The sequence below is a fragment of the Zea mays genome, chromosome 1 (genome assembly GCF_902167145.1).
Source record: "Zea mays cultivar B73 chromosome 1, Zm-B73-REFERENCE-NAM-5.0, whole genome shotgun sequence".
Lineage (NCBI taxonomy): Eukaryota > Viridiplantae > Streptophyta > Magnoliopsida > Poales > Poaceae > Zea > Zea mays.
In genome coordinates, this window is record NC_050096.1 from 254,683,089 (window position 1) to 254,697,777 (window position 14,689).

The 14,689-nt window shown below is 45.0% G+C and overlaps 1 long non-coding RNA gene across 1 annotated transcript; it reads right to left on the bottom strand.

Annotated features, from left to right (window-relative positions):
- Positions 1–11,935: 11,935 nt before the first annotated feature.
- Positions 11,936–14,481, bottom strand: LOC103643669 (uncharacterized). The gene is made up of 2 exons (XR_561190.3): positions 14,116–14,481; positions 11,936–12,505 (listed from the first exon to the last, which is right to left on the bottom strand). It is a non-coding gene; the product is annotated as an uncharacterized lncRNA (long non-coding RNA).
- Between the last annotated feature and the right edge of the window lie 208 nt (positions 14,482–14,689).

Below are 14,689 nucleotides of genomic sequence, written 5' to 3' on the forward strand. Positions count from 1 at the left end.
TTCGAATTTGTGTTGCCAATATGTCCTTTACTTACCTACAGAACTAATTTGTTCGATTGCCTTCCTGTCATATAATATATGGTGTTTGCGTTACACCTCAAAATGTTGCCTACTGGTGGGGCAAGTTCTGCACAAGTTTAATTCTTGGACGAATTCTGCTTTAAGTTTAAATCTTTAACCTCTGTTTATACATGAGCAATACTCAGAGCATCTTTACATCCAAGCATGCTCAATTTCTATGTGAGTAGAGGGAGGAAGGAGAGAATGGAGGATGGTATGGGCAACTCTGAACTGTAGATCCTCGTAACTGATAAGATCGCAGTTGGTAGTTACTAGCAGTATAACAACGAAGCACGGCCATGCCCGCCGAGCAAGAAAGAAACGAAAGAGGCGTGGAATGGACAAGTACCTTGATGGAGTCCGGACTCTGGAACAGACACATCTTACCCTTGCCTCTTGTCGTGTGTGTTGACGCTTTTTTGGAGCGCCAAATACTCAAGAAGAACCGGCGGCGGTGCTCTCTGGTCAAGCGTGGACGGTCCGCGGCCTTGGGCCGGACGGTCCGCGACCTGGGCGTAGGAGCGGTGTCTTCCCTGCGTCACGCCGGACGGTCCGCAGCTCTGGGCCGGACGGTCCGCGACCTGGCGACAGGGTCGTCTTTCTCCTCCTTGCTGGAATCTAGATCTCGTCCCCTGGGGGGAAAAGATCTTAAGGTGCCCCGGGTCGACAGGTCACCCGGGGCGTTCCCAGACGACGTGGAGCCGCCTAGGAATTAAGAGATCAATTCGAGGAAGAGGCATTGGATGGACAACTAGATCTTGCCCCTCGGGAGGGGTGAGATCGTAGGGTTGTCTTGGGATCGGCAGGCCACCCAAGACGGATCTAGACGACGTAGAGTCGAATAGGGATGGAGGTGGATATGTGGAAGACTACAACTAGAACTATGCTACATCTACTCCTAGGGCAGGAAAAGTAAATAAGGTAATTGGTTCGATTGGAATGTGTTCGGGGGTTCTCAATCAGCCGTACCCCTTTATATTTATAGGGGAGGAGGTCTGGACCTTTTCCTAAGAGATAGCCAACAAACTCCCACGCGATTAGATGGATAACCACGCACGAGATAAGGATAAACATCCGAGTCAATCTAATCTCGGGACACGCGGACCATCCGGGCCCATGGGCCGGACCGTCCGCTCATTTTGGTGTCCAACATATGCCCCCTGCCTTTTGGTGGAGCTTGGCGAACCAAAAGCATTAGCGAAAACTTCGGAAACAATTGACCTCATGAGGTTTTGTTCCCGAAGTAAGGACTCAGCTTGATGCAAGTCATCGGCTCTTGCGATCAGATAATATAAATACTTGATGGGACTTTAATGCACAGAGGCCGTTTCGGATCGCATCCTCTTCGGTCATGTCTACCTGATCAACCTGCCAATAGGCAAAAACTTGTGGTGCCCCCAGCCCAAATAAGCAAACGGATTGGGCCAGTAATACGAATTCATCGCCGTACCACCAAACACATAAGCAGGACAACACATTGGCGATGGATAGAATGGGACGCACCATGCTATCCCTGGAGGAGGATGACAAGGCGATCTTGGTTGTGCTACCCTTTGGGTCCATTTAGTCGGCTTTTGCTTTCGCACAGGTCGCCCTTTTGACTTCGTTTGTTTTAGTGGCCGGTTGTGTGGAACGGCCTTCTTCATATATTTGGCAAGCAACTGACCAAAAGTAGGGCCGACTCTACTGAGTCGTCCAGACGTCTTAGTAGTGTTTTGTTTCCTAATACTTGTGTTGAAACATTGTGGTCCGATGGTCTGAGGTTGCTGCTTCTGACCATCTGCGGACCGTCCGACCATCATAGCCGGACTGTCCGCGCCTGTCTCGGACTGTTCAGCCTTAGTACCCGGATCGTCCGGCGTACGCAGGACAAGTGACCGTGATCGGGTGTCCGATCGTGCTTGCCCCCCGGTGCCTCCGGTCTTTCTTTTGTCCGGAGCCTTTAGAGTAACCATTCTGCGTGACATATTTGGTGTGCGAGGATCACCAATGACGATATTTTTATTTTTACTTTTATCGGCCGCACAAGGCCGAATTATGGCCTTTTTGCTCGTTGGCTCTAATGTGGTGACAGGAACAGGTGGCCTGTCAATTTTCACCTCTTTTTGAAACCTCAACCGGCCTTCGTTTATAGCCGATTGTATTTGCCGACGGAAGACGACACAATCATTGGTGTTATGGAGAAAGGAGCCATGCCATTTGCAATAAACACGCCCTATTAATTGTTCAACCGGAGGAATTGCATGTGACAATTTAATATTACCATGTTTAAGCAACTCATCAAATATTTTATCACATTTAGTAATATTAAATGTGAACTTAACCTTTTCCTTTTGTGTCGAGTGCGGGTGAGAGCGAACAGAAGGTTTGGCCTTAGCGGGCCAAACAAGCTCAGGGACGTGTGACTTTTTTGGTTCTTGAGGCTTGGGTGGCCGGTTATATTTATGCCGACCTTCCGCACTAGGCGGATCACAGGTGACTTCTGGTGCTTCGGACGGTCCGACCTGCGCAGTCGGACGGTCTGCGGGTGGATCGGACGGTCCGGTACTATCCTCGGACTGTCCGGTCACATCAGGCAACACCTGCGACCCTTGTGGTGAGCTCTGTGTAACTCCGGACTGTCTGGCGTAGGGTGCCGGACGGTCCGCAATTGTGTGCAGACGGTCCGGCCGTGCTCAGGGTTGACTCACCATTTAGCGAAGATGGTGGTGACGGTCGTCCTGGATATGAGTCCATCGGCATACCAGAATATGGCTGGGAAAACCCATTTGTCGCCGATGTGTTTGGCGCAATTGTTTCAGCGCCTAATTTATGTGATAAAAAACTAGGCATGTGAGTTTTTCCTAATGCATGCGCCATCCTTTCTATATCCTCTGTGATACTTTTAATCCGATTATCAAAAGAAATTTTAATAGATGGAATATCATCGACTGACCTGGCATCACCTATTGTGGGGAGCTGTTGCAGCACGGATGACATGTAATCGGCGTCTATTTCCCTTTCTTGGACGGTCTTCTGGTGGCAATCCACCCTGAAGTGCGAGAGGAACCATTTATCCGCCACCTTGAGCACCTGATCTTTTTGTCGTTGGACCTCCTCGTCTATTTTCTTCATGTCATCTTTTAATCTTTTATGCTGAGCGGCCGATAAATTAGTCAGCCTTGTGCTGCTGTTTGGAGAAGCCCTGTTGAGATATTTAGAATCGGCCATATAAGCCTGATTTTGTAGATCTTCAACCTCGGTCCCCAGCGGAGTCGCCAAAAAGTATGTTGACGCTTTTTCGGAGCGCCAAATACTCAAGAAGAACCAGCGGCGGTGCTCTCTGGTCAAGCGCGGACGGTCTGCGGCCTTGGGCCGGACGGTCCGCGACCTGGGCGTAGGAGCGGTGTCTTCCCCGCGTCACGCCGGATGGTCCGCAGCTCTGGGTCGGACGGTCCGCGACCTGGCGACAGGGTCGTCTTCCTCCTCCTTGCTAGAATCTAGATCTCGTCCCCTGGGGGAAAAGATCTTAAGGTGCCCCGGGTCGACAGGTCACCCGGGGCGTCCCTAGACGACGTGGAGCCGCCTAGGAATTAAGAGATCAATTCGAGGAAGAGGCCTTGGATGGACAACTAGATTTTGCCCCTCGGGAGGGGTGAGATCCTAGGGTTGTCTTGGAATCGGCAGGCCACCCAAGACGGATCTAGACGACGTAGAGTCGAATAGGGATGGAGGTGGATATGTGGAAGACTACAACTAGAACTATGCTACATCTACTCCTAGGGCAGAAAAAGTAAATAAGGTAATTGGTTCGATTGGAATGTGTTCGGGGGTTCTCAATCAGCCGTACCCCTTTATATTTATAGGGGAGGAGGTCTAGACCTTTTCCTAAGAGATAGCCAACAAACTCCCACGTGATTAGATGGATAGCCATGCACGAGATAAGGATAAACATCCGAGTCAATCTAATCTCGGGACACGCGGACCGTCCGGGCCCATGGGCCGGACCGTCCGCTCCCCTGGGGGGAAAAGATCTTAAGGTGCCCTAGGTCGACAGGTCACCCGGGGCGTCCCCAGACGACGTGGAGCCGCCTAGGAATTAAGAGATCAATTCGAGGAAGAGGCCTTGGATGGACAACTAGATCTTGCCCCTCGGGAGGGGTGAGATCCTAGGGTCGTCTTGGGATCGGCAGGCCACCCAAGACGGATCTAGACGACGTAGAGTCAACTAGGGGTGGAGGTGGATATGCGGAAGGCTACAACTAGAACTATGCTACATCTACTCCTAGGGCAGGAAAAGTAAATAAGGTAATTGGTTCAATTGGAATGTGTTCGGGGGTTCTCAATTGGCCGTACCCCTTTATATTTATAGGGGAGGAGGTCTGGACCTTTTCCTAAGAGATAGCCAACAAACTCCCACGTGATTAGATGGATAACCACGCACGAGATAAGGATAAACATCCGAGTCAATCTAATCTCGGGACACGTGGACCGTCCGGGCCCATGGGCCGGACCGTCCGCTCATTTTGGTGTCCAACAGTGTGCTATAGCTGTCTCCTCCGTCAGCATCCGGAAGTGTCCGGTCGCTGGTCCGGTCCAGTCCGGTCAGGCATTCTATCGAACATCTCACGAGCATCCACCCGTCGTTGATGTCAGGCACCCCGAGCGCTACCTCGACCTCCCACGGTCCGACCACCACCCGGTAGCCCCGCCGACAAATCCGCTGCTTATCCACTCTAGGCGTCGAGTCCAGCCTCCAGCGTGAGCTAAGATCTTGATGGCAACCTCGAAGGCTTGGAGTTGGTAACTCAATAACTCTCCACTTTTTCCCCACTCTATAGCGAGAATATCAGACATATAGTCGTAAGAAAGAATGTTTTTCGCTGTTTTATATTATAAACTATATTGCTTTTACACAAACGAGAGATGTGACCGAGTATTCTGCTAGAGATAGCATTACTCTAGTCCTTACCAACAACTGACATAGGCTACCACACTGATAGATACTCACTAAATAGGGTTTAAGGCTAGTCGGTTCAGTTAGTTGGTTAGTGGGCCTATCGACTAGTTGGTCTAGTTAGTATCAACCATGTTAGAACCGACACCGGTCGGTACCGACCGCTGATACCCGTCGACATATTAGATGATTTGGTTTGTACCGACACAAACTGGTCGATACCAACTAGATTCAACGACATGATACATTTTGATTGGTCCACACACGCGCCATGTTGGATAGTCGCTGCATGTATACGTTGGAAGTTCGAAATCTAAAAATGTAAAAAAATAGGAATATGATCTACACTTAGAAGAAGATGTTTGGATTCATTTACACCCATCTTTCTCCATTTCACTCATCTATCTTCATATTGTAGTCTCTCATTCTGTATTTCAATATGGATCTAGATGGAGTCCAAATTTTTGAACCTTCACTGTCTTGCTCAATGATCAATCTCCACAACTTCACGAGACACCTACTGGTGTAGGGGAAGTCTTCTTCGATGCCCTTTCTCCCGTACATTGTCGTCGGGATGATGTTCATATCCGTCTGTTCCCTCACTCGAGAACCTTTGTTTTCATACACATATCCTCCTCCTTCGTATTCCTAACGATCTTCCATGGATGTTCCTCCTAGTAATGATGATCATATTATTGACACTCCTTCCGTTGAAGCTTCTACCACCAACGCTCCTTCTCCACCATTCGCTTATCCATACCCTCCTCCATACCCATATGACTATATATATGGTGCTTCTCTATATGGATCGTATGGTGCTCCTCCATTCCTCTCGCATTTAGTGTTCCTCCCCCATATGGTGTTCCTTCTTCATATGGTGCTCTCATCTATTTTGTCCTCCAATAGACACAACAGTGCCCCCAAGCAGCGATAGTCATGGCTTTGAACTAATCTGCTTACTCCGGCGCTCCATAATTCCATTGATGAAGGAACTTAACGACGATGGAGGTTGAAAGGCTGATAAGCACACACATATTTCAAATTCTATATATTTTTAGGTCCATAATTGTTTTTAACTTCATATTTAGGTCCATGCGTACCTACTACACTTGGTGGACCCCATTTATGGCAATAATAAGAAGAGATTATCGTTCTTAGGACAAATATTCAACATGTTTAACTCCACCACATAAGTTTCTTTCCAAGTACCTCCAAGTAACTGAAGAATTGGTGGTCGACGAACAACCAAAATATCACCCTCTTTAACAACATCTATAACCGCTTATATGCAGCCTAACCAAGTGGAGCAGATGATCATATGCTGCTTGAAGCGACCAAGAAGAGTTTGCACAATGAGCCCAGAGAAACCGAGTTCAAGCTAGAGCACATGTTGCACGATCTTTGCCATCCGCTCAAGCGGTGTATGAAGCAAGGTGATGACGACTCGAGTGATAGTAGCAAAAGATTTTTGTCTCAATGCACCATACCCTATTGGTTGCAATAGAGAAAAGCTCAACGAAAGGGGAAGGGCCCAAGAAAAAGTAGTCATGATTCCGTAAGCATAAAGGAATATTAAATAAGCTCTGCAAGGTTAGTGAGAGGATTGCACAAACTAAAATATTTGAGCAATTTAACGAATTGTTGGATCGTTCCACCACTGACATAGAATAAGACATGAAAAGGCTCACAAATTGGTCTTGAAAAAGTTGACATAGCAATTTAAATTAGAGGAAGAAATGCTGAAAGAGGTGGAAGATAAATATGAGGAAGAGGAGTAATAGTTAATTAGTTATATTTATGAATTATATAATTTTTATTTTTATGTTTATGTGATGTATTTTTAATTGTTTTTTGAATTATGTAAATTTATTTCCATAATCATGTAAATGATGTATTTTTTATTTCAATAAATGACGTGTTTCATGCCAACTAAAAGTTTGTAAAAGAAAAGCTGACGTGGTGCTAAGATGGTTGTAGGTTGAGGCTAAAAATTATGTACTAGAGTGCTATGGTGGATAAGAGCTCACAAAGGTCAATAGTATGGTCGATAGCTCATGTGGCATGAGGTGGTGGTAGATACAAACCCTTTCCATTGGAACCAGCCTAGGGTTGGTTCCAATGTCGACTCTTACCGACCGCTAGTGTGGGTTTGTTGTCGGTTGGTACTGACCAATTCAGGTTTAACATCAGTCGGTTTGGTTGGATAGTCGGTGGGCCTGTCGGCCAGTCATTACTAACCATGTTGGAGCTAGCGCCAGCGCCAGTCCATACCGACCATCGATATCGATCGGTGCATTAGACAGTCCAGATGGTACCGACAGGTCAGTTGGACGTGGTTGTCCCTGATTGGTTGGTCCGGTTGGTACAAACCTAAACACTTTGGTACTAGTCAACTTTAGCGATATAGCGCGTTCTTGTCGGTCTGTGTGCACTATATCAACGTTAAAAAACATAGGACTCTAGCATATAAATATAGATACGGGGTATTTTGATTCATTCACACCCCCACTCTCCATTTCACTCATCTCCTTTAAATATAGACTCCCACTCTCTATTCAATATGGATCCTAGGTGGAGTCCAAACTTTTAAACCTTCATTAACTTGTTCAATGACCAATCTTCACAACTTCTTGAGACACCTGCTAGTGTAAGAAAGTCTTTTTTTGATGGCCTTTCTTCTATACATTATCGCTGGGAGGATGTTTCTGCCCATCCTCGTCCCTCACTCCACAAACTTTGTTTCCATATCCATATCCTCCTTTGTGTTCCTACTGACATTCCAAATATGCTCCTCCTCCTCCTCCTAATGATGATTCTATCACTAATGCACCTCATCCTCTCACTGACGCTCTTACCACCAATGCTCCTCCACCACCATTCTCTTATCCATACCCACCTCCATACCCATATAGATATCCATATGGTGCTCTTTCATATGGATCGTATAGTGCTCCTCCACCATTATGTGCCTCGTTTAGTGCTCCTCCTTCATATAGTGTTCCTCATCTATTTCGTCCTCATGCAACCACGACAATGCCCCCAAGCAACGACAACGATGCCACTTTGAATCAATCTACTTACTCCGATGCTCCACAATTCCAATGGTGAAGGAAATGGATGAAGATACATGATGAAAGGCTAGTAAGTACACATTTTTTCTCAAAGTTCACATATTTTTAGGTCCATGAGACCGTGACAATTTTTAACTTCATATTTTTAGGTCCACACGTGGCTACTACATTCAGTGGACCCTATTGATAGCAATAGTAATAAGGAATCAACATTCTAGGAACAAACAACCAATATGTACAACTCCACCATCTACTGACATAAGTGAAAGGGAAATGACCTTAAACCATTTTGTACATTGATTTTAGTGCTTGATGACCATCACAACCATATGGACTAACTAGTTTGCCAAGTCTTTGACTCATAGGTTCATAAGATCAAACTTAGAGTTTCTAAGTTAGAAACAACTCAAATCCAACCAAAAGGGGTAAAACTTGGAATAGATGAACTAGTAGTAGCTCTACACTTTGGATAAAGCTCTAAATACCCCTAGGAACCTTTATGACATATCTAAAGAGGTTGGACAGCTAAGTTTCAACAATTCACTCATTTAGAGCCAATTTGAGGTAGAGAAGAAATACGAGTTGAAGGAAATTAAATAACCATGTTACATGACTTAGAATAGTTGGAAAGTCACTATATATGTTTGTCTAAGTCATAGGAACACTCTCAAGTATAGCCAAACTCATTTGAGGATGATATGCTTAGGGTTGAAAACAGACGGAAAGAATCTCGTCCCGACCCGTAACGTTTTCCACATTTGACCCATCTATTTTTGTATTTCCGGAAAAATCTGGAAACAAGATGGAAATGGGAGAGAGTCTATTACGTCCGTTTTTGCGAGATCACGTTTTTTCCGAATTTAAACCGTATTTATCTCGTATTTAAGAAATACGGGATGACCCCAATATACATTAGTGCGCAAACTAAATTCTCATATTCTTAAGTGATATATTATAGCATAAGTGATCATTCTAGCCATCGGCTCTCCTTAATGACAAGTGGTATAAAGGCTCAAACTACATCGACCGTAGCTATATATAGACTACTAGCAAGCAAATAACGATGAAATATTGTTTATATATATATATATATTTGTTTTGTATAATTGGCACGCTAGTCAGTCATCAATATCATATGTGTCTGTACTAAATTATGAGTTTCTGTTTAATATTTCTGCTTTCGTTAGTTTTCATACACACGTTTATCCTGTTCTCGTTTCTGTTTCCGACTATTTCGGACACGTCCCATTTTTGGTGATAAAACGTGGGAACGGAAACGGGAGATGATTTTTTCCGTCCGTGTTCATCCCTAGATATGCTCAAGTTTGCTAAACTTGTTCTATACAGAGGTGCACCGAACCGAGTGCGCAGAGGGGTCTGAAACTGGTCTCGGCGGCTAGAGCATCGGACCAGTCTGGTGGATTGTTGGATCACTTTTCCAAAGAGGTTGTTTAATTTGGGTTGTTCGAGGCTGGCGCATGGATCTGGTCCGGTGGTGCACCGGACCGTCTGATAGATCGTGTGTGTGTGATGGTGGTCAAGTGTCTCTTCTTCCTTAGTCTAGGTCTCTCTTTAGTTTGTTTCGGTTCAACCCCTCAATCTTGGTTCAGAGTGGGGGTGTAGTTTTTCTTTTGTAAGAACCCTCTTTTTCTCTTCTACCTTAATGCAATGATATGCAACTCTCCTGCGTATTCAAGAAAAAAAACTCCAATAATTAGGGTGACGTGGCAAAGGTTCGGTGGCACGTCGGACCAGTCTGGTGCCCTTGACAAGACAACTCCTGTCAGAATGGCTCCCTATTAAAGTAGTCTGACAGGGGTCTGGTGCGCCACCAGACCGTCATTGTGCAATGTCTGGTGTGACACAGAATTGGGAAGTTTTTGCCCAACCACTCCAACTGCTATTTGGACAGTTGGAGGCTATAAATACACTCCAACCAACACATTTAATACAAGAGCTACACCAAACATCTATACATTCATTGCAACACCTCCCAAGCATTCAAAGCCAAACAAGTGCCATATTCGATCGATTTGAGTTAGAGAGACTTAGTGACTTGTGTTCTTCAGTTGTTGCAAGTTCTTGTGCTCTTGTTCTTGAGTTTTATTCTCACCCTCATCCCACTCTCACTCTTGTAAAGCTAACAAGAGACGCCAATTTGTGTGGTGATCCTTGCGGGGACTAGGTGTCCGTTTGAGAAGACAAGAACACTCAACTAGTCTAAGTGACCGTTTGATAGAGAAAAAGGGTTGAAAGAGACACGTCTGTTGTGGACTCAACGGGGGCGTAGGTTCTTCAGAGCCGAACCTCATGAAACAAATCGCCTGCGTCCCTTGTGCTTGATCTTCATTTGCGATTTGCTTCTTCCTCTTCCCTCTCTCTTATTCTCTTGCTTGTGCTTGCTTCTATATCAAATTGAGTCACTCCAAGTAATTCTGCATTCGTTTGAGCAACTATAAGCAAGAAGAATATCTCTCCCTTACTCCGATCGTTCTTATTCTTGTTCTAACACTAACCCGTGGTTGAAGTTTATGCTTTAAGTTTTAAATTTCAGGTTTCACCTATTCACCCCCTCTAAGTGACTTTCAATAAATAATTTGAATTATGCTCTCATTTATCCTCTTTGATCACCTTGTTCGGACCTTTTTTTGAAAGTAATGCAGGACCTCTGTCCCTCAATTAAGAAGAGTGGATTGACCCCAGTTTTAAGGAAATCCAGACCAAAAACCTACACAGAGTGCACAAGCAACCTAGACAATGGCAGCCCCACACACAAAGCTCATCCAGAGTCATCGTTGCCAAGCTGAACACAAGGGAGGAGCAGCTCTGACTCCTCAAGATGGGCAGCACAAGTCCAAAGGGACTCGACGATGTCTACACCCAAACACCGGCATAGAGGGAGGAAGACCACGGTGCGCTATCATTGCCAAGCCTCGAGACACCCCACGCAAGGAAGCTCTGATTCTTCACCAACGATGCTTCCAATCTAGATCCTCTGCCTCGCCCCCGACATTCGTCCAACCTCTGAAACAATCCAGTCCATGAAGAGGGGGGGGGTTCACCACACGTCATCGTCGTTGCCCTGACATTCCACACAAAACCTTTTAGAGGGGTATTAACGTGCCGGCTACCGCAACAGTCGCATAGCTGCGTCGCCCGCCACCCCCTCTGACTGGGCACATGGAACCGGGCACCGCCTCGCCATGTGCGACACAGTGTCGCTCACCGGATGCCCGTTGCCACAGTCATTGTCACTGTGCGTGACCCTTGCCGCCGACACGTGGTCGCCATGCCATTCGGCACCCACGTCGGCAACTCGCGGGGTCTGGTCGCCGTCGTCGTCTGGGAGACCAATCAAGGAAGAAAGGCCCACCGCCACCATCCTTGGGACCACTGGACTCCGGTAGAGCCCTCCGGCGACGGGAGGGAGGAAGGGGGAGGGGGTGGCGGCGCTAGGGTTTAGGGGCCTACCCATGTCTCTCGAGCGGAGGACGACACATGTTCTTTTGCAACTTTAAGTTGTTCGGTCCTTGAAAACGCTTAGGTCTCGTTTGTTTCCCTTTATTTTGAGGAATTAGAATCTAACTAATGAGTTGGCTATTTTTTAGAATGTGACATTCCACAACTTTCCAATATTTATATATAAGCATATCTCAAAATCACGGGTTGAAAGATGGAAATTGGTCATATAGATTTACATGCTACTTTTATAATGTACAACTTATAGCGAACTATTCTACTTGCTTCTCTATAGCATAAGTGTAGTGTATAACTATCTCTCTCATATGATTTAGAATAACATACAAATATATTAACTTAATTAGTTTGTGTCTAAATTATGATTATTAGAATAGAATTCAATTCCAACGAAACAAACTGGACCTTATATTTTTAAAGCTTATCCAAACTAGCAGAAAATACAAGATTATCGCAAATAAAGTAGATGCTCGTATGTATAAGACACACACAAACGCGACTCCAAATGCACCAACTGACATAAACAATGCCGCAAAGCATGTATTACTAGCAGCCACGACAGTAGAAGGTAGGGATTTAGGAATATGTCGCCGGCAGGCAAGGCAACCCAACCGCAACTACGGGGATCCAAACTTGTCAGTACACAAGCGGCGATGGCAACCTCTGAACGACGCCTCTGCAGCTCTGCTCTTCATCTCGTTTTGTCCTTAGCCTTCGTGCAGTCGCTAGCTATCAACGTTGGAGCCTCGTCAGACTCACCAGTGTCCAGTGAGCGGCTCATACTGCGTCAGCCACATGACATCGACTCGCTCTCGCTTGCCTCGGCGTAGCTGATAGCACCATATATAAGAGCAATCGGCTCCGATCCTACTAGTTGCCTTGCTGCTGATGGCTCAGTTTGCCATTTAATCTTGACCAGTCTTGGGGCCTAGCTTTGCAGATTCTGTTGTGTGTGGCCTGCCTGCAGGAAAACAACGGTAATGTAACAGTTGCCCTCTTCTCCTCTGCTAGTCCGCTGTGCACAATGTAACGAAGATATAACATATACCATCTTCCAGAGACTATTGTGTATATGCGCGCGCAAAATTGAATAATCTAACAGAGCGACAACATGAAAGGTGATTTAAGCTTAAGCCCAACAGCTGAGTTCTAATGCTACTGTCTTGCTGAGACAATATTCTTTTACCGTACAAAGTGTTGAGTTTGTGATCCAAATTCTGCATATGGAGGACGTGTTGGCAAGCGGAGCGGAGACCTGTCACAGGGAGGCTTGGAACGGAGTACGACACACGGATTTACGTGGAAAATCCTTTAATAAGAAGGGAAAAACCAAAGGGAGTGAACACAAAGCTAAAAATACTTGGTGGTAGAACGAGGAAATCCAGAGGGATATTAAGAAGAAAGAATGTTATAGCCGTTTGTATCATAACAAGAGTGTGGACAACATAGAGAAATACAAGGTAGCAAAGAAGGTTGTAAAACGAGTTGTATGTGTGGAAAAGAGTATAACGTATGAGGATCTTTACCAACTTTTAAGTATAAAGAAAGGAGAGAAGGACATATATAAGATGGTTAAGATCCATGAGAGAAAGACAAGAGACTTCAACTAAGTTAAATGTATTGAGGATAAAACACAATACCTCTTGATGAAGGATGAGGTTAGATATAGATGGTGAGAGTACTTTGACCAATTATTCAATGGGACACAACCTTTTAGTTGAATGACCCTTTTTGTATGTATGATCCAGGGATATGAGGTTAAACAAGCAATAAAAAGGAGTGAAGGGGTAGTGGTGGTAAGGAGATAGGCTCTGATGATATCACAATTAATGCATGAAGAAGTCTTGAGAACATAGCTATAGCATAGCTAACCATGTTGTTTAACTATATCTTCTGGTTGAACAACATGAACGATAAGTGAAGAAATATATTAGTACCAATCTACAAGCTCCACTTGATTATTAAATTTATTCTTAGCGCATGTTGTGATCACAGCTCGAGTATTATAATCTCAATTACCTATAGGATTATTATAATCTGAATTGTGGACTATAATAATCGCAGTGTTTGGATTCCTGGACTGTCGTTGGTTCAAGTGACAAATACCCATAATCTCCAAAAAGCAGGCCTCAGTTGGATCATAGGATCACAATCAGATTATTTTAGCTGATTATTATAATCACAATGGATCCAAACATGCACTTAGTTTACTAATCTTTGATGGACATAAATGTTGAACATTCTGCGTACATAAATCTTTGACAAAGGCAGTTATCGGTGCTTTAGAGGGTGTTTGGAAGTAAATTATTTTTAGAGTTTTAAGGTAAAATTATGGTATTAAAGAATATCATAGTATCTTTTTCTTAAGAGTTGTTTGACTATAGTGTAAAAAACTTTGTTTTGAATACTATGACTTTATCGATATTATAGTATTCTTAGAGTATTTGAACTCTACACTAACTTAAAGTTTTTGTTATTGACTAGTCTTGCACATGTATATTAATACCATGGTTTGAGATACCATGATGATAACTATGCTGGTAATTATGTTCACAATGATAGGTGCAATACCTCTGGTGGAGTCCTGAACAGCCGCATCTTCTCCTTCGTTCTTCGATTGCATTTTGCTCTTCTCCTCCGATAGCTAGCAGCCTGAAGTGCGGGCCGGTCCGTTAGTAAGCCGTAGTATTTGGTGCCGGTTGGGCATTCCGTCGAACAGCTCCCGAGCATCTACCCCCGTCGTTTAACGCCACGAGCGCGCCGCGCGCCCTCATCTTGACGGGAAGTCGAGAGCCGTTTGGAATCGGCGAATCGCCACAGGTGACTTGTTCATTTTCTCTTTCGCCTCCCCGGCGGACTGACCGGTCAGCGAGGACCAGCACAACCGCACAAGGAGGTTAGCGGTTCAATTTCAGTTTGTTCTCTCTGGAAATGGCAATCTCCACAACGCGAAACCATTTTTTGTCGGAAGGGGAAGCGAAACGTTTGTTGTTGTGCGTCACGCAAATCTTCGGTGACGTTTTCCTGAACGATACGTGGAGTACGGGTTGTGATCTTAGCAGATATATCTGTTCATGCACAAATTGGCCGCAAAGTAGTCAAAATTTCCACAACCACAAAAGATGGGTCACATGCTATAAGAAGC